Genomic DNA, 21052 nt, shown 5'->3' on the forward strand with positions numbered 1-21052 from the left:
TGGTTAAGGTGTTAACCTGGCTTTTTACAACCTGCATCCGAGACCCTCTGCCCATCCGGGGGATTCGTGCAAGCGCAAGCGCGCGGCTGCCTTCGGAGGCAGGGAAACGGCGGAGGCGGCAGCTGCGCCGCCGGAGCGCCCGCGTCTGTCAGCGGGCCAGAGGAAGGGCCGGCCGCGGCACGCGTTTCCTCCCGCGTCGCAGAAGCGGCTCCTCAATGATGCATGCGAACGGGAGGGGAGAGCAGGGAGAGCTCACGGCAGCTCCCTCCACGCACGCGACCAAACACCCCCCACCGAAGAGCTGTGCTCCGGCCACAGGCGCAGAGCCAAGGCTGAGCCCGCCCGCACGGCGCTGCAGGAACACCATCTGGGATGGGATGGGATGGGATGGGACCCCACCGCACCGCTCCACCTCCGCTTCAGGAAAGCCAGCGGAGATCCCTGGAGAACCCCAACACACTCGAACCTCTCAGCGGGGAACCTTCTCCTCGCGAGGGCTGAGTGGGTCTCCCCAACGCTCGGCGAGCCTCCCCTTTACACGTACCAACACGTGCCCAGCGCCATCATCATCATCACCCGGCATCCACCAGCACCGCGGCCATAGGCTGCGTCTGGGCCTGGGAGCAGAAGGTCCTCTACCATTTCAAACAAGTCCCCCAAGACTTTCAGTCCCTTATTCTTCTATATTTAAGTCCCCGGAGATTCTCAGCAGCCGTCGGCGAGCGAAGAGCCTTCGCCCCGCAGCCGGGCAGGCGCAGGCCTGGCTCTCGCTCGGCTGAAGAGCAGCTTCCTCCCTCGCCACGGAAGCCTGCACGGCGTCCGCGTACCGTTGGCCACCACCTAGTCACCCACAGGTTTCCTGGGGACAAAACACGTAGCCAAACACATCTGTGACTTCGGGCCTCAAGTCGAACCCAGGAGAGGTGCCGGGCCTTCAGCCACCGGGACCGCAAGCACCCGACGGGCGAGAACGCGGCGACGTGGGGCTCACGCCAGCCCGGCCCGAGCGCATCCCAACGCCCTTCCTTCACCATCAGTCCACGGAAGTGAATCTGCCGTGAGCGCTTCCCAGGCCCTGGAAACGCGCCTTTAAACATCCTGTGCGTTTGACCCAGTATCACCATTAAAGCAATTTAATTTTAACAGGAGGAGCTTCGGGGCCTCCGTCGGTGCAAGGGCCACCGCGCCAGGAGGGCTCAGGCCAAAAACAGGCACGGGAAGGAAAGCTTTTTGCTCCTAAAATTCCTGCCTTTGGTCACATCACGCTGATCGGCTTAATCCAGGTATCGCCTACACCGAGTGGAATCGAGCACCTTCCCCCCATGCCTCAGTTTTCTGGGGCTTTTTTTTAAATCAATTCTAGCTTAAAGAATAAAGCGTTTTTCAAGTTTTGTGAAGTCTGGAAAATAACCTGCGTTTTCTTGCAATTAGTCACCGGCTGTCTTATTTTAAGCACGGAGAAGTACACAGATTTGCTTGAGACATCCAGAACGGTCTGGTCCCCACGTCTGCACACACGCACGCCAGCTCCGCTAAAACGCCGCACGCACGGAAAGGAAGCTGCTCTTGGAAAAACGCACCGGCCTAGAGGAAGCGAGCTCAGTCCTTGCACGGTGCAAACAGCACCGGGGCGATAAACACCCGCCGGGCGCCCGGCTCCGGCGGAGGGGTGGCCAGCGCCCTGGGACCGAAGGGTGCACTCCTCACCGACATTGCCCCATGAAAGCAAACGTGCCGGCAGGCACCACCGTGCCAGGACGTCTACGCTGACTCCCTGGGGAGATGTGGCCCCGGGCAGCCTACCCGGCTGATTGGAAACGAGGGAGTATTTCACCGACCTCAGCCCGGGCCCAAGCCGCCCGGGACGGGCAAGGCAACAGCCGAGACACTTGCACAGCAGCGCGAGTCAGGCGAGTGCGGGACATAAAACAGTAATTAACCCTCACTCGGCTTCGGAGACGAAGCAGAGCCGAGGAGGAGGCAGGCTGCCGGCGAGGAGCAGGGGGAGAAGCCCCCAGAGGAGCCCGGGCGGCAGAAGAAGCGACACGAGAGCTAACGAGAGCCGACATGCGCTGCGCTGGAGCAGCTCCGGCGGGATGCGGGGCAGGGAAATGCAGGAATCGGCAGGACGGCGCCGCAAAGTCCAAGCACGGGCAGTGCCGGCACGAAAGGAGCCCCGCGCCGGGGAGCAGGGGGAAGCTCGCCCATGCGCCACGTCGGCTCCCACCACGCTCACTTCTCGTGGTCCTCTGCAGAGTCTCCGAATACAGGATTATTTCCATGGCAACTATCTTGAGAACTTATTAAGTGAAAAAACAGGAACAGTTTGAACACACAGAACCTACATTCGTAACATGCTAGCTGACTAAATTAGCAGCATTAAGATTTTTAGTAATCAAAATAGATCATGTTCTACCAACTCAATCTCCTCTTCACCAGAGCTGAAAAGAAAAATCTGATAGTAACATCAACTGGGTTGATGTTTTTAAGACTACATCCCTACCTGTGATTTTATCCCTAAAATTTACCCTTTTTATTATTGTTCAAAAGCAAGTGGGAAGCCCACTCTTCACCGAGCCAGGTTTTTCTCAGATTTAAGTGGTTTAAGAGACATTATTTTAAGGTTAAGTTTCCAAGAGATGATAAATCGGGTTTTAAGGCACCTACTACAGAACCAGTAAGATGACACAAAGCAGTTATCTAGTACAAAAACTCATTGAGTCACTTCAAATTCATGCAAAAAAAGCATAATTTGCAACCCCGCCTTTCCAAGCTTTCTGCTGGATCAGGTATCACCTGCCTCCCCGCAGCCAGCGTAAGCAGGGCTCGCGCAGACGCCGTGCCGCGTCCGATAGGTAGCTCGGTGGAAACGCGATGGCCTGCCCGCGCTCGCTCCGCACGGGTGATCCGACGTTGGCCGACGTGCAAAGCCACCCGAACTGGCTGGCATTCGCGTCCTCGTGCACGAGCCTATCGTCTCCCCCACTTCGCTCAAGGATGAATTCAAACAGAGCAGGAAAATCCAGGGGGCCGTTACCATGCTTAGCATGAAAGATTCACAAGTTTGGAGCATTTGCTCTGAGAAATGGCAATTCGCTTATTAGAGCTAATTTCAAATGAATTAAAAATTAGCAAAACCTGTTATTGCAATATTGATAAGGATCCATCCTTCTTGATTTGATTTTCCTGCAGCTAAATCCCAGGTTCCTTCCAGGGTCATTTTCTAAGCAGCCAAGGAGAGGAGGCAGAACACTCACAAGCATTTATAAACCAAAAATGTGTTTCTCCCTCTGAAAATGAGCACACTCGCGGCTACGCACATCTCCCAGAAGGCACAAGAGAGGCAGCGCTATTAAAAAGGGGGGGACCCTCCTCTGCACGGGCTCAGCCGCGCTCCGACAGCCGCAGCCTCGCACGAGCATTGCAGCTGCCTGGGCACCACAGGCATCCGTCCGCCTAAGGACACCTGGCAGTAAGTTACCGAAGTTTTGGAAGCACTCAAAAACGAATGCTGCCTGAAGAATTTCACAAGATCAATTCAGAGTCAGAAGAAATAAGTCTCAACGGAAAAGATTCTGAAAGCGCTTTACAAAAGAAAAAAGGAGCGGTGAAATGAACCGCCGGCTCAGTCACCAAGTCCAGCCGGAGAGATCACATGCATTATTGATTTACCTTAGAACAACCTGGGAACTCATTTCCAAGGGTTTCTAATGGAACCTGGATTTTCTCAGTCCTAATCTGCCCCACGGGGCTGAGCCTCCTGCAAGGAAACACAACACCGCGTCGTTAAGATGGCAGCTGTCGGCTACACAACAGCCCCATTCACCCGATGGAGACAGCGCAACAGCGACGGTGTTTCCAAAGGCGACTCCAAAAGGCTCTTCCGCAATTAAAGGGGGTGGCGAGACCATCGTGACGAGGACGGCCTTGGAGGGCTGCAGGTAGCAGTGCAGACCTCCTGCAAGCCTGGGGATTTAGAGAAGGCGAAGGAAGGTTATGAAAAGTTTATTTTTGTAGTATCAGCTGGAACACGCTATCTATAGGCCTTTCAGAAGTAATGCTGATTAGCGGTTTGAGCGGAGAAGTGGCAGTTTTGAACCTTAAATCCATTGCCTGCTCAGCCACGAATGCATAAAACATTTGGGCAAGCCAGTTTTTCAACCGCCACAGCTGTACAACACGCGCAGTAACGCTCTGCTTTCTATTCTTGGCGGAGCGCGGAATCGAGACAGCGCAGCATATGCACGGGCAGTAAACGATGCCGCGGCACGATAATCAAAACCATTTTAAAACGGCCTATTTCCATCTGAACAGCTTGAGATCTGGACGAGGGCGCGCGCGCCTCGGCCCCCCGTGCAGCCTGCGGGAAGGGAGCGCGCTCGCGGCGGGTCCGGGCGGCTCGCGGCTGGGTCTCGCCGGCTCTCGGGCCGGCCCAGGCGCCGGCCTTCCCCTCCCTCCCTCCGCGGCCCCGGGGACCCGCTCGCGGGCTCGGACAAGCGGCCGTGGACCGGGCAGCGCGGCAGGGGAGCGGAGATCCGCCAGGGACCGCAAACGCGGGAAAACCTTTCCTCACTGAGATGCACCCAGGCCAGGTCTGAAGTAGCATCAGCCTCTTGAACTGTTGGTCTGTCTGGTTTTATTAACAGGAGAAAAAAAAAAGAGCATTTTCCCTGTATGTACCTAAAACGAAAAGAAAAGGATTTTCTCAGCCTTCCCAGAAAACGATCCTTTTAACACCAAACCAAACCTGGAATACTTTAGCCCCAAAGGAGGCTTCCAGAAAGGTGTGAGCACAGAAAGCAGAAACTCAGAGCAGGAAGGAAACTGTAGCATTAACTGCAGGCTCTGAGTACGCACGCAGACCTGCAGCACCGATGCAAACAGTGAGCAAAACATTCAGTGCCAAAGAGCAAAGAGCAGCAGTTGATCCTCAACCGAGGCGTCTTCTAAAATGCATCTGCAAACGCATCCTGCCTTGAGACAAGTGAGAACCAAGGAGTCATTACCACAACCATTATTTCCATCGTTTGCAGTGTCTTGCTAGAAATTAAGTAGTGCAGTTGGCCACGAGACGTTCCCTGGAAGCAGCCGGCCGCTTACAGAAATCACAGCGCGTTACATGCTGCCCCTTCTCAAGTTCAGTTTCTTGCCCCTCTGCCGCAGAAGCCTCTGGCTCCTTCCTTCCCTCTGCCCTTCCGTCCCCCTCCCCGAGCCCGGCCTCGAGCTCCTGCCCTGCAAACGGCCCAGGCTTTCGCCTCCGGCGGGCGGGCGCGGAGCCCACCGCCCCACGGCACCCGGCAGGGAAGGACCGCGCCGGCACTGGTGTGCTCTGAGCACGTCTGGCAAATTTAGCTGCAGGCTTTTCTTCCGCTAATGAACTGCCAGCAGCAGAGCCAGCAGGAAGGTTTAAAGACCGTTCACGTCGCTGCAATGAAAGCCTCGGGCACCGAGCGGGCTAAGGTGACCCTTGGCTACGTGAAGCATCAGTCATTTGTGGAAGTGTCGCTTGCTGCACAAGGGGAGCGGGTGACCCGAACGTCTCCTGCAGGAGTAATTGCCTATTGAAGAAGGAGGCTGAAGCTCCTCGAGCAGGGACGCTGCGATCTCCTGGGCGGAGGACAGCGCGGCGCGCAAAGAAGGGCCACGCTGAAGAAACCAGCTGCTGCGAGGCGGTAGCAGCGGTGTCCGCCGGGAAGCAGATGTGTCTTTAAAATGAATCCAGACTTGTTTTCTTGACCAAACTAAGCTCCTTGAAGGATGTGCCCCGACGAAGGGAAGGCTCCAAGGCAACGGTATGCGGTTTGCTGGGAGGAGAGGGGAAGGCTTCAAGCCTGACACAAGCCAGGGCTCGGATTCCTCCGCGGCACCGGCGGCCGCGCTGCAGATAAGGCCGCGTCAACTTTTCCATCTGAACGCTCTCCCCTCGAAGGCTTACAGCCAGCGCGAAAACGTTTGGGCCAGGTGGAAACTTGACACACAGACTTCCAAGGCAGGGACCTCTCCGTGCATGTGAACTACCGAAGTGTCACCCAAGGCCTGGTTTCCCAGCGCTGGGAAAGGCCAAGCTCGTCTTCCCCGCCGCTGAATTCTCGGCATTCCTCGGCAGCAGATAACCCCGCGCCCTCGGTCCCGCTGCTCATCCACAGCCACGAGCCGCACGAAGCTCCCTGCAACATCAAACAGCCCAAGGAACGGAAATAGAAGCATGTTAAGTCTTACCCTGGGCGTTAAGAAGAGGGCACGCGACCCTGCAAGCCGCTCTGCCGCGACCGGCACCGGCACGGGCGCCCTCGGAGGGGCCGCAGCACCGGCCGGGACCCCAGCGCTCCCGGCAGAGACCCTGGCCGCTCCCACGCGCAGCGGCCAGCTCCGGGGGTAGACGTGCTGCGGTGTATAGGGATATATTAGAAAAAGCGATGACATTGTTGGTGTACCGATACGAAAACGAGCCCTGCGCTGCGCACCGCACAGGCTGCACGCACGCAGCCACGTTTGCAGAGGAAGCAGCTTCCCGGACCGCGCGGGCTTCTCGCGCGCGCAGGGCAGCGACGGAGGGGAAGGGAGGCGAGGGGGGAGCCGGGCCGGCGGCATCGCTGCGCCCTGGCACCCCGGGGCCGAGCAGCCGGGCGCAGCTTCCCCCGCGGGCTCGGAGGGGGCTGGCAGCCGCCCCCGCCGCAGCACGGCCGCACGCAGCGCCGCGGAAGTTTGGCAGCTCTGTTTACGTGCGAGGGGGATGGGGAGGTATTTCGGTACCAGCGAGCGCGCGCCACAGCCCTTCCCCCCCGCATGCTTCACTGCAGTTATCCCTGAAGACAGAAAAATTTGTGCTTGTTTTTCTGCTGCTGCTGCTGCGAAGCTATGAAATGTCTCCCGCCAAGGAGCCTGCGCGCAGCCGGGCTCCCGACGCGGCACCCGGAGACGAGCTCCTCTCAGACGCTCCACCGTGATTTCCAACCTCTAATTTCCTAACGGAGGCTCGAGCGAGAGCAGAGCTCCGTCCTGTTCACCAGCCGCTGCCGAGCCCGAGCAGCTCATCGCGTTCACGCAGCGGATGCAGCCCAGGGAGCTGCTCCAAGCGGCCGCGACTTATTGCAAACTGCTGGTTGCAGACTGCAGCATGCCGAGGACCGGCTCCACGCCACCCCCCAGCAGCATCCCCACCGCCCCGGCTCCCATGGAGCTGCTCTCCGCCGGGCGCTGGCGGCGAGGCCGGTTTCTCCGTCCCCAAGTTCAAGCGGGGGGAATCGCGCGGCAGAGCGGTCTGGGTTTTGCTCGCCCTCCCTCGCAGCCGCGTGCAGGCTGCTCCCCAGCAGCTCCCACGGCGAGCGGGGGCCAAGCGAGAGCCCGAGAACCCCCCCGCTGCCGCTGCCGAAGGCGAGGTTCTCTGCTGCACGCCAACACCCCAACTCTGTTCTTTCTAGAGGGAACCGACAGATTGCAGAAGAAAACCATATCCCGACTGCTGCCAAATCCCACAGATTTAGTTATTAGGAGGCAATTAGGAGCCATTATTAACGCTTCCTACCACGCTCAGCTCCGTTTGCACCGCGTCGCTCAGGCAGCCCGGACCCTTCAAACGCACCGGCCCCCGGCCCCCCGCCCGCGCAAAACCCGGGTCTGCCCTCCCCGGGCCCCGCTCGCCGTCCCCGGGCCCCGCTCGGCAGCTGTGCTCAACGCAGCTGTCTGGCAAAATAAAACCGCACGTAAAAACACGGAGCTTGGAAAGGGGGGCGAGGTAAATAAAAACGCTCCCGCACAAAGGAGAAGCGGTTCTGCTCTTGTTTTTAACGCACAATCGGCATCGAAGCTGCTCGGGAAGCTGGTGCGCTGCCCTCCAAGCGGCGGCAATCCGGGAGTTCAAACGCGGGCGGACAAAAGCATGCCTGGGAGTCACTGCACCGCACGGGTATTTTTAGCAGGGGCTGGGAGGCTGTTTGTGGGACGCTGTTTTGCTTCTATTACATTTCAGCTTCTCTATTTACATTTACAGGACAGTGAGATTTACTAGGTCACAGGGAAGAAGAGATGAGAAGCAACACAAGCGATTCACATCGCTTCGCTGTCTGATGCCTTTGCAAGGTATTGCAGCAAAATCTGCTCGAGAGCAGAGCAAAACGGAACAGAATTCGCCTCCATCTGCTTCAAAAATCGTCTTTCGGCAGCAGTCTCACGTCACCCCTTTAAAGCACTAATTTAGCAAACACAACCCCTCGGAAGGCCCCGCGCACGGAGCGCACGCGGAGCGGCGGGGGCAGCACCGGAGGGGCCGGGCGCGCGGCGGGGCCGGGCGCGGTGGCAGGGCCGCGGCGGGCGACACGGCTCCCTCCCGACACGGCTCCCTCCCGGCTGCGCTGCTCCGCCGCGGCCCCCTCTTCCGCTCCCTCCCACCGCTGCGGCAGCGCAGATGGCAGCAGCGTGACCTCGCTGTTCCTGCCTCCTTGTTTTGATCCTGCAGTCCCGATTGTTCGGGCTAATCCCACACTCGGAGCCTTGGCCGCCCGCCAGAGCTGTTATTAATGGCACAAAAGCTTCTCATTCCAGCTACTTCTACATCCGCTAATGCTGCTGCTCCCTTCTCCCTCTCCCCCTCTCGCCGCGTTACGAACCGGAGCCGGAACAGGTTTTGCGCGGGGGGAACCGGCTCCGATCACCGCGCGCCTAAGGGGCCGCCGGACCCCCCCGAGGAAGGTTCACCCATCAGCCGCAGGAGCTCCCACCCGCCCAGCGAGCAGCGCGGGGGCTGGCGCAGCCGAAAGCCGCTGGCAGTCCAGCCCTCCCCACGCCAGGCTCCCGCGGCACCGGCCGACCGACCCTCTGCGAGGGGCCGCCCGACGCGGCCTTCTCCCCCCCGAGACCTGCCCGCCCTGCGGCCCGAGCCGAGCTGCCTTCCCGAGCAGGATGAGGACAGGTCGGCGCGTTTTTCATAAAGGGCTCTTCAAAAATAACCCCATTTCAGTGTTTGCACATGTTGGAGAGGTCACAGAGATCAAGACCTAACGAAGTCACGATGGAGAGGGCACCAAGAGCACGTCTGGGCCATTGCACTGAGCCATATTTCTAGTGTGTTGCTTTGGACTGAGGGAGGTTAAAACAGCACAGTCCAAACCCCACGTAACCCGGCAGAGGAAGAGGTACGGGCGGCACGAATAGCTGGTCGTGATCCACTCTCAAAAACCAGTAACAGTTCCGAAGGCGGCCAGGATCTCCAGCTCCTCTTCCCCGCTTTCGCTCGGACACGGTGCCTCCCTGCTACCCGCGCCGCAGGCCCCCCGCGCCCGGCCGCTCTCCGCCACAAAGCGCCCCGGTGCCTTCGGCCTCACGCGCTTACGCCAGCGCTTTCGCTTCTCCGCGCCGACACCTCCCACCCGCTCGACACAAACATCTTCAGACACTGCAGCAAGGCGCGCGGTAGGCAGGGACCTTGTTTATCAGCACGCAGGCCTAATTTAAACTCCTGAAGTCATCTCCAGCCTTTCGCTATAGCAACCCCAGAGCAGCTTCCCACTGTAACGCGTGCAGAGCAGCTTTGCATCAAAGCTGTGCATCGACGGAGGTTAAAGCCGACACAAGTAAAACTTGAGACATCCACCAGCAGCTACTGCTGTCGGCAGCGGAATTGCATAGAAACGCTACTGCCGAGGCAGAGCTACAGTGCAGCTTTTCGTTTGCCATGGATTAACCCTGAGGAATTAAAAATCCTCCTGAAACGCTCGACTCCCACTCTGCCGGGTATTTGAGGAAACACAGTCTCATTCCCCTCGGCTCTCCTGCGCACCAGCTTTTTGTAACACGTACGAAACGCAGCTTGCTCTGCAACGACTCGAGCGGAGACGGCTTGGACCGGGGCGCGTGCTCGCTTTGTGTACGGAGAACTAGGTCACCGGGGACAGAAAGTTTATGTACGGTTTCAAATAATTTCTCTGCTGTGCTAGAGAAAATTTTGGTGCTTGTTTAGAGCGAGCGTACTTAATTTAAGAGGGTGCAAGAGACTAAAAATAATCTTTGCCTAAAACGGCTCAACAGTCACGAGATCGAGCAGAAGGAGAGGAAGAGCGTACTCCGAAGGACACGGCACCTTGAGCTCCGCCAGCGCCCACAGCCCCGAACAAGCAGCTCGCGGCCGAAGCTGCGCAGACCCAGAAGGCAGCAAGGGAACCAGCGCCGACCAGCTTCCGAGGTCCTGGAGGGGCAGGGAGGGGAGGAAGCAAAGGTGTCGTGGAACTGCAGGGTTTTGGAATAGCTGCCTCTATCGTAGATTAGCTGGAGTGCCCTCTTGAAGCAACTGGGATTTTTAAGAAGTAATTAGACGGCAGAGCAGACACGAGATTCATGGACATAAGGGAGCCAGCTTGTGAAGTAAGAACAACAAAAATAGGAAAATAACTCAAACCAATGAATAAAGTTAACTAGTTTTAAGGCCAAAAGGATTTGCTGCAATCATCCCAGCAAACAGCCTGACAGGCAACGGAACCTCCCCAAATTAATTCTTCTTTCATATTCCACAGATACGGACAAATTACAGCAGATACTTTAAAACCGAGACATCACTTAAAAGAAACCCTACTACCCCAATATTTAAGGGATGCAAGGTCTGCTACAGCCACAAGCTAAGCCATTCACATACAGGCAGCCTTCCAAGTAAATCTGGTGCTTTCTCTACCAGCTGAATTTCTCTGGCTTCAACTTTCAGTGACCGGGGGCTTTTTTTTTGTAGCGTCCATGGAACAAAGCAAGCTGGGGAGGTGTCACACAAGGTCAGCCCGAAGCTCGACGGCGGCAGATGTTTCGAGTGAGAGGCTCTGCAGCACGGGCGCTCGCGACGCCGCTTCCCCACGCGCCTCCCCGGACCTGCCGACCCGGAGCGGAAGGGCCTCCGAGGCGCCTCGCCGGGCTGGAGAGCGTCGGCTCCCTGAGCCTCGCCGGTGGGTGCTCCCAGCCCCAAGCTCACGGAATCAGCCTTCTCAATCCTCCTCCACCAACCAGCTTCTTCTTTTCTCCTTTAAGTGAACGCTACGTTAATCCCCTTAGCCCTGCTGTTGCAAAGCCGGTCTACACCTGCTCCACCTACCACGCAGACCTTCAGGGCTCCCCACGCAGGGACACCCACACGCACCGTAACCACGGGGGGACTGGCGAATAGGAAATACAACTGTTCTCGGGATAAATCAGATCTTACGATGCCACGCCAACACCACAAGTGGCCTCGGCAAGCCCCTGCCTCCCACCCAGCATACCCTGACGTCACCAACATCGTCTTCAAGCAAGCAGTACCTCGCTGGCCTTACTCAGCCCTTGGCACTGGCTGCCGGCCCTCCTCGGCCCCAGCACGCCCACACCTCAGGAATTCCCTGCGACACACCTACGGCTCCTTCCCAGCGTACCCAGAGCCTCGGCCAGCCCAGCCCGCACGGGAGCGCGCGTCACGCGGGGCAACGGCTGGCGGCCGCCGCAGCTGAGCTCCTCAGCAAGGCACCCGTATTTGCGTAAAATTCTGGGCCTCAGGTAACAAAAGTACTGAGGGTCTTGAGCGGGCTGTGACATCATTCGGAAACCACTGCCGGAACACCCTGCTCATTGCAACACCAGTATTTAGGACATTCTTATGCCTACAACCCAAACAATCCAAAACAGAAATAGAAATAGAAATCAGAACTGCTAAAGTTTTTAGTTCAGTCTTACGTTCAGATATGACCGAATATGAACCAGATGGGAACAACGGCGACGCTCAGTTCTGTGACCCCAAACAAGCTCACGTGGGAAAACACTGCCCTTGAAACGCAGAGAGCATCACATGATGGCAACTCACCTACACGACGTGCTCAGGCCTGCACCTGGGGAAAGGATTTAATCACCAGTTTCTGCTTCCCCACGGGAGCCAAGAAGCCACGTAGGACAGGTCACCGCTTCTCCCCAAGCTTTACACCGGCACGCAAGGGGCTGAAGCTGGAGAGAAACTGGGGCACCTGCCCTGAAGACCAGCAGCCTCACTGCTGCAGCAGGACCATGGGATCGGCATTGCAGGGTGAGGATGAGGATGAGGATGAGGAAGGCAGCAAGCCCCTTCCTCGCTGCCCACGTCTGAGGAGGCGGCAAGAGCACCAGCATTTGCACAGCTGCAGTTGCATTAGGGAGGTGCACCAACAGGCTGCCGGGAGGGAAGCCCCGAGGAGGCCCCTTCCTCCAGCAGCGACTGCGTTAGGTGGGCGCAGGACCTCGCGCGGCAACACTCTCCCCACAGCAGCAGCCAGCCCGCTCTCCCAGCGGGCCCCCGGGAAGCCCCTTCCACCGCGTCCCTGGCAGGGGCTGGGAGCAGTGGGAGAACCGAGGGCAAGGCCCGCGCGGGTGCCACCAGCACGGCGAGGGGAACGGGGCGAGAACCACCGGTGCCTACAGTGTCACAAGGGGGAACAGGGAGGTGACAGGCGGCAGCACGTGGATGCTTCTGCAGACAGCTAGCAGGCCAGACCATGTCCTCCCTGGAAGACACCGGCTCTTGGGGAAACCATCAGTCTGGACCCGGTGTAAGCGATTTCTCTCCCCATTCTCTTCTGGGTCACATCTAAAGAGACTTTGAGCCTGGCTCTGCGCGGGCCCGGCTCGGCTGCCTGAGCCAGCGTTGCACAACCAGCCTGCTCGAGGCAAGCAAGCGAGAGGGTATTACCCTCAGCTTAATCAGCCCCACTGACCACTCTAGATCTGGTTCAAAAAAGCCATCCTTATCCAAAACACCGTCGTTACTTCTGTAGACACATTTGGCAGTTCAGAGCTGACAAAACAGACTGGACAAGAACAAACGAGATTCCTGCTTCCCAGTACGTACGATCAAAGGGCACAAACAGCGCAGAGAAAATCTGCATGCTACTCCTCACGACGAGGCAGCAGCACAGACCAGATGGGTATTTAAATAGGATTAAGAGGAAGAAGGCACTACTACATCCAACCCTTTCCTCCAGAGCTGGAAACTTATCCCCCCTATATCCGCAGAAGTCTCCACAACAGGGGAACGGGCGTTTTGCTTTCACCGTCTTTGTTCTTCCAAGCCGCTTCCTCCCTTGTGTTTACCTGCCATCTCCGTCTGGCTCGCAAGTCTTCCTTCTTCGGAAAGTCTTTGAGATGCACATTATACAAGACACACAAAAATAAATTGTTTTTAATCCTCCAGACTCTAGTGCTTCCAAACAAGGATCTTAAAGAGCTTTACAAACAATGGATTAAGCCCTAAGACTCCCTGCGAGGTAAGAAAGTGCCTCTTTCACAGCCGCAGAGGAAGGTGAGCGAGGCAGAAGGGTGTAACAACACAACTTTATAATCGCTGCCTAAGTGACCTGTTCCTATAGACACGAACATAAGCTCGTCTTATCAGTCCATCCTACCAAGCCGCCATCAACCTAGGGATACGTTTGCTGTTTCACTCCAGACTACGAAGCAGCCTCAAAAATACCATACATATTTCAAATGCCAAGTGCATTCTTTCCCACCTTTAAATATGAGAAGTGCTATTAAAGACGCTTGGCCAAAGAAACTATATCCCAGGACAGCGGCAAGCAGCGGGTCCCTAAGTCGCGGACGCGCTGCTTCTCCTGGAGCACCATTGAGATTTCAGGGCGGCTGCTTACCCTGTCATTAGCAGGCACGGGGTAAGCTCTCCCCGTGCAGCTTTCAAACAGCTCTCCGGACGCAATCGCACAGATAAAGTCACCTTCTGGTTTGCTGCTCAGCGCCGAGATGACTTTGGGTCACATGCGCCGTACCTCGGATCGCAACCTGTATTCCCATGACGTCACGTGCTCTCGGTGCATCCCGGCCTGGTGAGCCCTCGCGTTCCTTCCCAGATACGCTTTGCATACATCTCGTAAACAAGCTTTACATGCTTTTGATCAGCTCTTTGCAGGCTGCCTGTCCACGGCGGCAGGGGAGGGGAGCGAGACTTCCTGTTCCACCGCTGCAACCGCTCTGGGCGATGTGCTGCCCTCAGCGCTCGCCGCTCGCCGAGCCGTGATGAAATCTGCTATTTTGGTTGCTGCTGCTTCGTATATACGTAGCAAACAGGATGCACTCTGGTCCAGACCCGCTGCTGATCTCAATGTATTTTTTCCTCATCTTACACTGCCGGAGCAATATGCTGCAGCATCTCCTCCTCTCCTGCCAAGAGAGCCAGCGAAGAACTCTGTCCGGGAGCCAAACCTGCTCACGCTATGAGGCTGCTCGGCATCTCTGCCATTGGCCTGAAAGCAGATACTTGTACAAAAAGACTTGTTTACTGCACACAGGAGCTCACTCGTGCTGTAAAGCACACCTTCGTGTTTCCCTGCTGCCGCTTATCTGCTGAAGATTAATCTGGTTTCTGCCTTGTTTTTTAAACTTCTCTCTACAGCGGGACAAGAACTTGCCCACAGGCAATCAGCCAAACGCTCCACAGCTCAAACCCCAGTTTACCTCGTCGTAACTCGACGTGCCCAAGTCCTCGGTTCCCTCCTCGCAGCCTGAGAGGCTGCAAACGCACCGCTCCCCGCTGCCGCGGCACCACAGCAGCTGCGGAGGGTCAGCATCCTCCTCCATCCCGCAGGAGCGAACGCGCACGGAGGCAGCGGCTGCCCAAGCCTCGGGACCACGCGGACGGGCCGAGGCCGCCCGGGGCTCTGCTGCGACTGCGGGCCTGGGGCCGCCTCCCCCCCGCCTCGGCGAGCTCGGCAGCGGGCAGCCCCAGCGGAGCGAGCGGCCCTGCAGCGGTTCCCGACACCCCGCTCTGCTTATTCCACCTCAAACACCACGTGCTCCTACGTGCTCCGTGCCGACACGGGGAAAACCGTCAGACCAAACGGAAGGCTTCCTAACGCGAGTTATGAGCTACACCGCGGGCTGCCAGGCGCGCTGGAAAGGCCCCGCAGGGAGACCCTGGCATTCGTTCCAGCCCTCCCCCTCGCAGGACGGTCTTAGCTCCCTTCCACGTTATTTTCCGGTGGCCGAGACCAGCGTGGACCTCAGCGCTGCCCTCGCGGTCCCGCCGCCGGGACGGGCAGCACACGCACAGAAGTGCCGCACGCTGCCGCGCGAGACGAGGCGCGAGCACTGGGCAGAGCCGCGGGATACGAAGCGGGGAGGAACAGACCAACGCAGCACAGATTCGCCTGGGTTAAACCACTTGCAAATCCGAGAGAAAGCAATTTTTTCAACAAACAGAACGTATTACACGAGCGGTGGGCGTGCTACCTTTACAGATGCTCTGTGTGAACCAAAATTTGCTGAAATTATTACGGAAACCTTCCACGTTCTCCCAAAATAAGCAGCTTTGTGTATCCTTGCCTGGTTAAATTGCGAAGCGACTGCACAGTGGAGCTCAGTTCCCATTCCCTAGCACCCTCCTACCAGCGCCGCGCTCGCGAGCAAACGCGCCGACCTTTTCTCAAAGAAATCAGTGTTTGCCGCTCCTTATAAAATTGCAGAATTCTGGCTCGTTTCCATTTCACCCACTTTTGCATACGACACTCCCCCGCCCCCACGCACAACCGTTCCTTTCGGAGGAGCGACGGGCTACCCAAAAAATAACGGGGACGCTGGAGCCCCTGGCTCCCTCCCCGGGCAGCGCGGCTGCAGCGGGGCCGCACAGGGGCACGGGGGGCTCGGACCGGCCTGCTGCGGGACCGCCCCGACCTACCTCACTACACCAAATTTCTGACCCTAGATGATGTCATTTTCCAAGTGCTCCCCTCGCCCCAGCTCTTGTACACATTTCAGGGGGGTGGGTTTTAATTTTTATTATTCCCCCGTGAATTACCCCTCGAACCCTCCGGGAAAGGCATTGCAGCCGCGGGAAGGTTTGCCTCGCGGCTCGCTCTGCTCCTCTGCCACTGCTGATGTGGGACACAAAGAACGAGATCTTTCAATTTGTTTTGTCTACGAGCCAAAAATTCCTTTTAAAAGATTGAATCCGGTGCCTGTGCTAGTCTCTCACCATCCCGGCTCAACTCTCGCTTACGACAGTTACTGCCTACAACGCTAAGTTGGCCTCCTTTCGCAGTAAAATAAGGCCAAAGCAGCTTGAAAGCACGTTTGGAATCTGGAGATTAATTCCATGTAAACTAATGCATTCAAATGTCTTTGCGCCGCGTCAGAAGGAGCCGTCTGATCCGGGGGAAGTAGGGCAGCGCATACCGCGCGGCGAGGCGGGAGGCAGCGAGCGCCGCCTCCATTTTAACGCCCCTGGGGCTCGCCGGCGTTAGGAAACGCGCCCGGCCCGGCCCGGGCGACCGCGGGGGGCTCACGCCGCCGTCCCCACGACGCTGCCTTCCCGCCGGCGGCTCGGCACTGCGGGCAGAGCGGGGCCGGGGCGAGAGGGCCTGGAGGAGAGCGGAGCGCTGCCGTAACCTCCCCGGGGCGGCAGGGCGGGAGGGCGCCTGGAGCAAGCGCTGCCGGGACCCGGGAAGCTTTTGTTTTGCAGAAAACGCCGGGGGAAACAAAGCGGTGCGAGGGCAGCGGCGAGGAGCACAGTTCTCCGCTCCTGGGGGCCGAGTTCGCCGCCCGCGACGGCCCCTCGGCCGGGGACGCGCCGCCCCAGCCCTGCCGGCAGCCCCAGGTTCCAGGCCGGGGCCAACCAACTACCACTTTAAAAGCAACCAAATGCCCGCGTTCCTGTATATTTTTTCCTGCTGACGTGATAGCTTTCACCGTTCCTGCTGCTTTCTCAGGAGCACGCGGCTCGCACGCTGACCCTGGTGCCGCAGCCAGGCCCGGCCCACGCTGCCGAGTGCCCGGGGCTGCCCTGGGGGAGAGGGGCGAGACGGCGCCCGGGGACGCTTCCCGCGAGCACCCGCTCGACCCGAGGCCCCGCGGCCAGCGTGGGCTGCATGGAAAGGCCCCTTCCTCCGCAGGGCTGAAGCTTGCTGCTTCTCCACCGCGCTCCAGCCCTTGCCCCACCACGCAGACACGTGCAGGTGGCACAGGGGAACACGGACAGAAAGGTAGCTCGAAGCAGAGTTCGCTTTGTTGTGTTTTAAGCGAGGAGACAAAATAATTAAATGGCCTGGAAACTATTCTGCATTAAAAGTCACTCCAGCACTAAAAACCCAGCACTGACAGCTACGGGTGAAGCCCTTTAAAAGTTACCATGGTAGTTGATGCAGCTATTCGCCCACTCGTTCTTCAATAACGCTGGGGTTTTTTTAATGCTATTCAACCACAAACAAGCAAATGTTGCTGGAGGAAAAAGCACTTTCCTGCACCATGAAAAATCCTCCGTCCTTTATCTCTGCCACAAACGCACAGCTAAGGAGGAGGCAGCAGGTAACCCGGAGCCAAGGCAAACACGCGGCGCTGAACCGCGCTCGCTCGCTCTCCCGGGAGAGCCGGAAATTTAAGCAGCAGATTCAAGGTTTCAGCATCCATTTCGCTCTCCCTCCCCCTTCTAAACTCCGGCTCCCTGGGCCCCAAATGGATATTCACATGCTCTGTCAGCTGAACGCTCCTTCGCTTCCTCCCCCAAACACCAGCTCAGCAAGCCTCGCAGCGCGCTGCGCGTCAGGCGAGAAAGCCAAGTGTTTTTGGACTGCGTCTTCGCTCCTTTTAATTAAGCAGGCAGGTAGAGCGCGGCTCGCGCCGCAAAGCCAGACCCAGCAAGCCTGGCAGAGGCAAGTCGGAGCAAGACGAGACCCAAACAAAGGAAAGCAAACACCGGCTGCAGGGAGGAGCAGGATACGGCTGCAGTGACCTGCCCAGCTATTATTTTCGCAATCAACCCAAGGTCTCGAAACTCCTACGGTCAGGGCTAAGGCTTTGCTCACCCTACGAGCTGCCTCGCAGCAACTTCCCCAGCCGACACAGCTCTTATCCAGCGTGCAGAGGGTAAATTAAAGCCTTCCACGAGCCCGGCGCGGCGGCGGTTGCTGCAGAGAGCGGCAGAGGCTGCGAGCCGCCTCCCCCTCGGCTAGATAAACATCCCTTCCTTCCTCGGGCCCCCTGCCCGGAGCCCCTTCCTGCGCGGCCCGGCCGGACCCCGCGGCCCCCCGCACGGGGAAGCGCCGCCGCCCGACGGAGGGGCCTGGGCGAACGGGCAGCAATCCCTCCTCCTCCTCCTCCTCCTCTGCCGAAGGCCCCAGCCCAAGCGCGGGGCACCGGGGCGGCCGGCCCCTCACCAGCTCCGCCACCGAAGCCCACGGCACTCGGGTGGCCCCAGCAACGCTCGCCGCCGGCTCTGCAAAGATAATATTCCTGGTTCTTAATCCAGCCTAAATTGTGCATCACAATAAATACTCGCACTAAAAACCTCGAGGCTTTCCCAGCAAGGCTCGGCTTGTGGACAGGCTGCCAGGTTTTAAAACTGGTTTAATCAGCCGGGGCAGGTGCTGCCCTGCTGCGGGAGCTCGCTCGGGGCTGGGAAGGGGCGAGCGGCGGCAGAGCCGCGGCAGCTCCCTTCTGCTCCAGCTCGGGCCCGCGAGCAGCCGTTGCGGGACCAGCGGGGGAAAAGCGCTGTGGCCGGAGCCCTTAACCAGCGCCAGGCCCGCGCGGTCGCAGAGGGACCAGCTCTGCGCCAGGGCGGGTTTGCAGGCAGCGCCCAGCAGGCAGCAAGGCAGCAACGTCCCAGGTGCACGAGGGACGGACGCATTCCTGCGGAGCCGAACCCCGAGCAGAGCCGGCACCGCGCCGCGGCTGCTCCCGTTGTTCCTCGGCTTCTCCGAGAGCCGCCTTCCCCCGCCGCCGTTCCCAGGCCTCGCACGCCCGGCTGCGACGCTTTGTGCCTCTCCTTCGCTGCCTTCTGCTCCGGCTTGTCCCTTTGATGGCACGCCGCGCTCCCCCCCCCCCCCCCCCGGCTGCCCGTCTCCTTCCACCAGGGCAACGGCAGAGCTGCCCCGAGGAGCAACGCGCCGCAGCCGGAAGGGCTGCGAGGCCAAGCTGCGTTACTGACCCACCAATTCCCCAGGCTCCACCTGCAACAAAATCGTATTTTACCCCCACCAAAGCATTTGCTGTTTATTTTTAGTTGGAAGCGATTAAGAAAGCTGATGGTATGTTAAACGCATAACAACACGATCAGGAACACGGGTAGGACCACTTAAAAAAAAACCACCGACAGCCACAGCTCCCACCGGCCCACGCCTGGGCAGCAAATCGCTCGGAAACGCACCGCTGGCTGCCAGCGACGTCCGCACGGGTTAACGCTTCGGCAGCCCCCTCGGCAGCACTCGCCGTACGCGAGCACGTCGCTCTGCATCTCCTACACACGCATGTTCTCCTGTAACACCGAATCAGAAAGCATCCCGAATGCCTACTTTGCCATCAGTCTAACTCCAAAGCGTGATTTTAGCTAAGGCACACACTTAAAAATCCAAACCCTGGAACTCTCCAAGCTGGGCGACTCCAGCCAAGCGGCAGCGCAGCCCCTCGCCCAGCACCGCTGCCGGCCCGGCTCAGTCCCTCCTGCAGCCCCGGCCACGCGTGAGCCTTCGAGCCGGGTCACCGCGGAACGACTCTCCCGCAGCAGCATCTCCCCAGGACGATCCCCAGCTTGGGCAACGTTATCTATAAATTAAGAGGCAAGAAGGGAGATAAAATGCAAAGTATCACGAGCTGCGGAGATCAGACTCTGCTCCTCCGGTACGCTCAGCGCAGCGGTACGGTACCGCCCGGCGCTGCACCGCCGCGGAGATGAGGAGCCTCCGGCACGGCTGAGCCCCGCTCCGCGGCCTGGGGAAACGGGAGCAGCCGGAAAAGCGGCCCCGGGCTGGCTCCCGCGGCGGCACGGGCAGGGCAAGGCCGGCCAGGCCGAAACCGTCACACCACGCTCCGGGCAGAACCCAAACCGCGCTCCCGGAGAGCGGCAGCACCGCGGGGCGCCGGTCCTGCAGGGACGGAGCGTGTGGAGCGCCCGGCCGAGGCGGAGAGCAGAGGGCGGCCAGGAGAGCCGACCTCTGGGTGCTTAACAGCGAATTAAAGCAATTTAAACCTCAGCTCATGCAAAGCGTACAATTATTTTTTCCTCACAGACAGGTACATTTTCAAGCTGACCGACCAAACAAAGAAAGCATAAAATAGTCGAGGCCAAATTATGCCACTCCGACTACAAGCTGTAATCTCCGTTATTCAAAATTCAAGATTTGCAGGCTACAGAGCAGGTTTGGGAGCTGTTAATCAATGACTGAAATGGAAGATAACGCTTTACACGACGCACAGAGCTTCCTCAGAGGGAGAAGGGATTAACTCTCGGCATAGCACAGCTCTCAGCCATGCGAGTTTATTTCGTTTCCATCATTAGACCTTAAATAATTTAAGGCAATACTCAGCCGATAACAAACTACAATTTTAGGGTCTGCAAAGAGTTTTTATTTTTATGGAATAAATTCCATCAACACGTCTATGTGCTACCCCCAACAGCTAGTTCTGATCACAGGTACTTCAGGCAGCGGGTTTTAATACCACTACTTTTATCCCCAGAAGTTGAAAACTGAGGACCCAGGAATAAATTGACATCAGACAAATGACCAGTTTGAACTTTGGTCATGTAGCTGCAGTATTTGATCTAAATTCCTAAGGAAAAGGTGAAGGGGAGGTTTTTACTTCCCAAACACCACATTTTTTGTGCACATGAATACACTATCAGCATGCACAAACGCACGGAGACGCTCCCTTAGTGGAGGCCGCCTCCATCAGCAAGCGGCTGAACCCATGATCTCGCCAGCACCCAGAAATAAAACGGAGGTACCAACCCCGTGGAAACTTCCCCTTGCAGGATCACGACAGTATTTCGTTGCCCGTATTCCTGCAGCGAGCAGCACGTCAGGACGAAACTCGAAATGCGCACGTGACCCTGATACTGCAATGCTTCTTACTACTATTTACTACTTCCTCAGCCCATGCGCATCTCGGAGGCTCCCAAGTCACACGTCCGCTAGACAGTCTCATCTGTCCTCCGAGCAAATACTCGAAACCCTTTTTTATTATAAAGGTATAATTATGGCATCTGAACAAGCAGACTTCCAAAACTAGCAGCTAACGTTCCCGAATTAAGGCACATGAGCATGCACTGTGCATGTATGTTAAAAACCTGGAAACTTCCCATGGA

General features: G+C 58.0%; 1 protein-coding gene across 3 annotated transcripts in view; it reads right to left on the reverse strand.

The window, feature by feature from the left end:
* ANKRD11 (ankyrin repeat domain containing 11) overlaps positions 1-21052 on the reverse strand; it is a 149944-nt gene that overhangs the window by 61572 nt on the left and 67320 nt on the right. Inside the window, exon 1 of one of the 3 annotated variants that reach the window (XM_064519828.1) lies at positions 3673-3690. The exons of the other annotated variants lie outside the window; for them this stretch is intronic. The gene's annotated coding sequence lies outside the window, so the exon portion shown is untranslated. Of the gene's footprint in view, positions 1-3672; positions 3691-21052 lie in introns of those variants that run through there. 3 annotated transcript variants of the gene reach the window in all.

Source organism: Dromaius novaehollandiae, chromosome 13 (genome assembly GCF_036370855.1).
Source record: "Dromaius novaehollandiae isolate bDroNov1 chromosome 13, bDroNov1.hap1, whole genome shotgun sequence".
Taxonomy (NCBI): Eukaryota; Metazoa; Chordata; class Aves; order Casuariiformes; family Dromaiidae; genus Dromaius; species Dromaius novaehollandiae.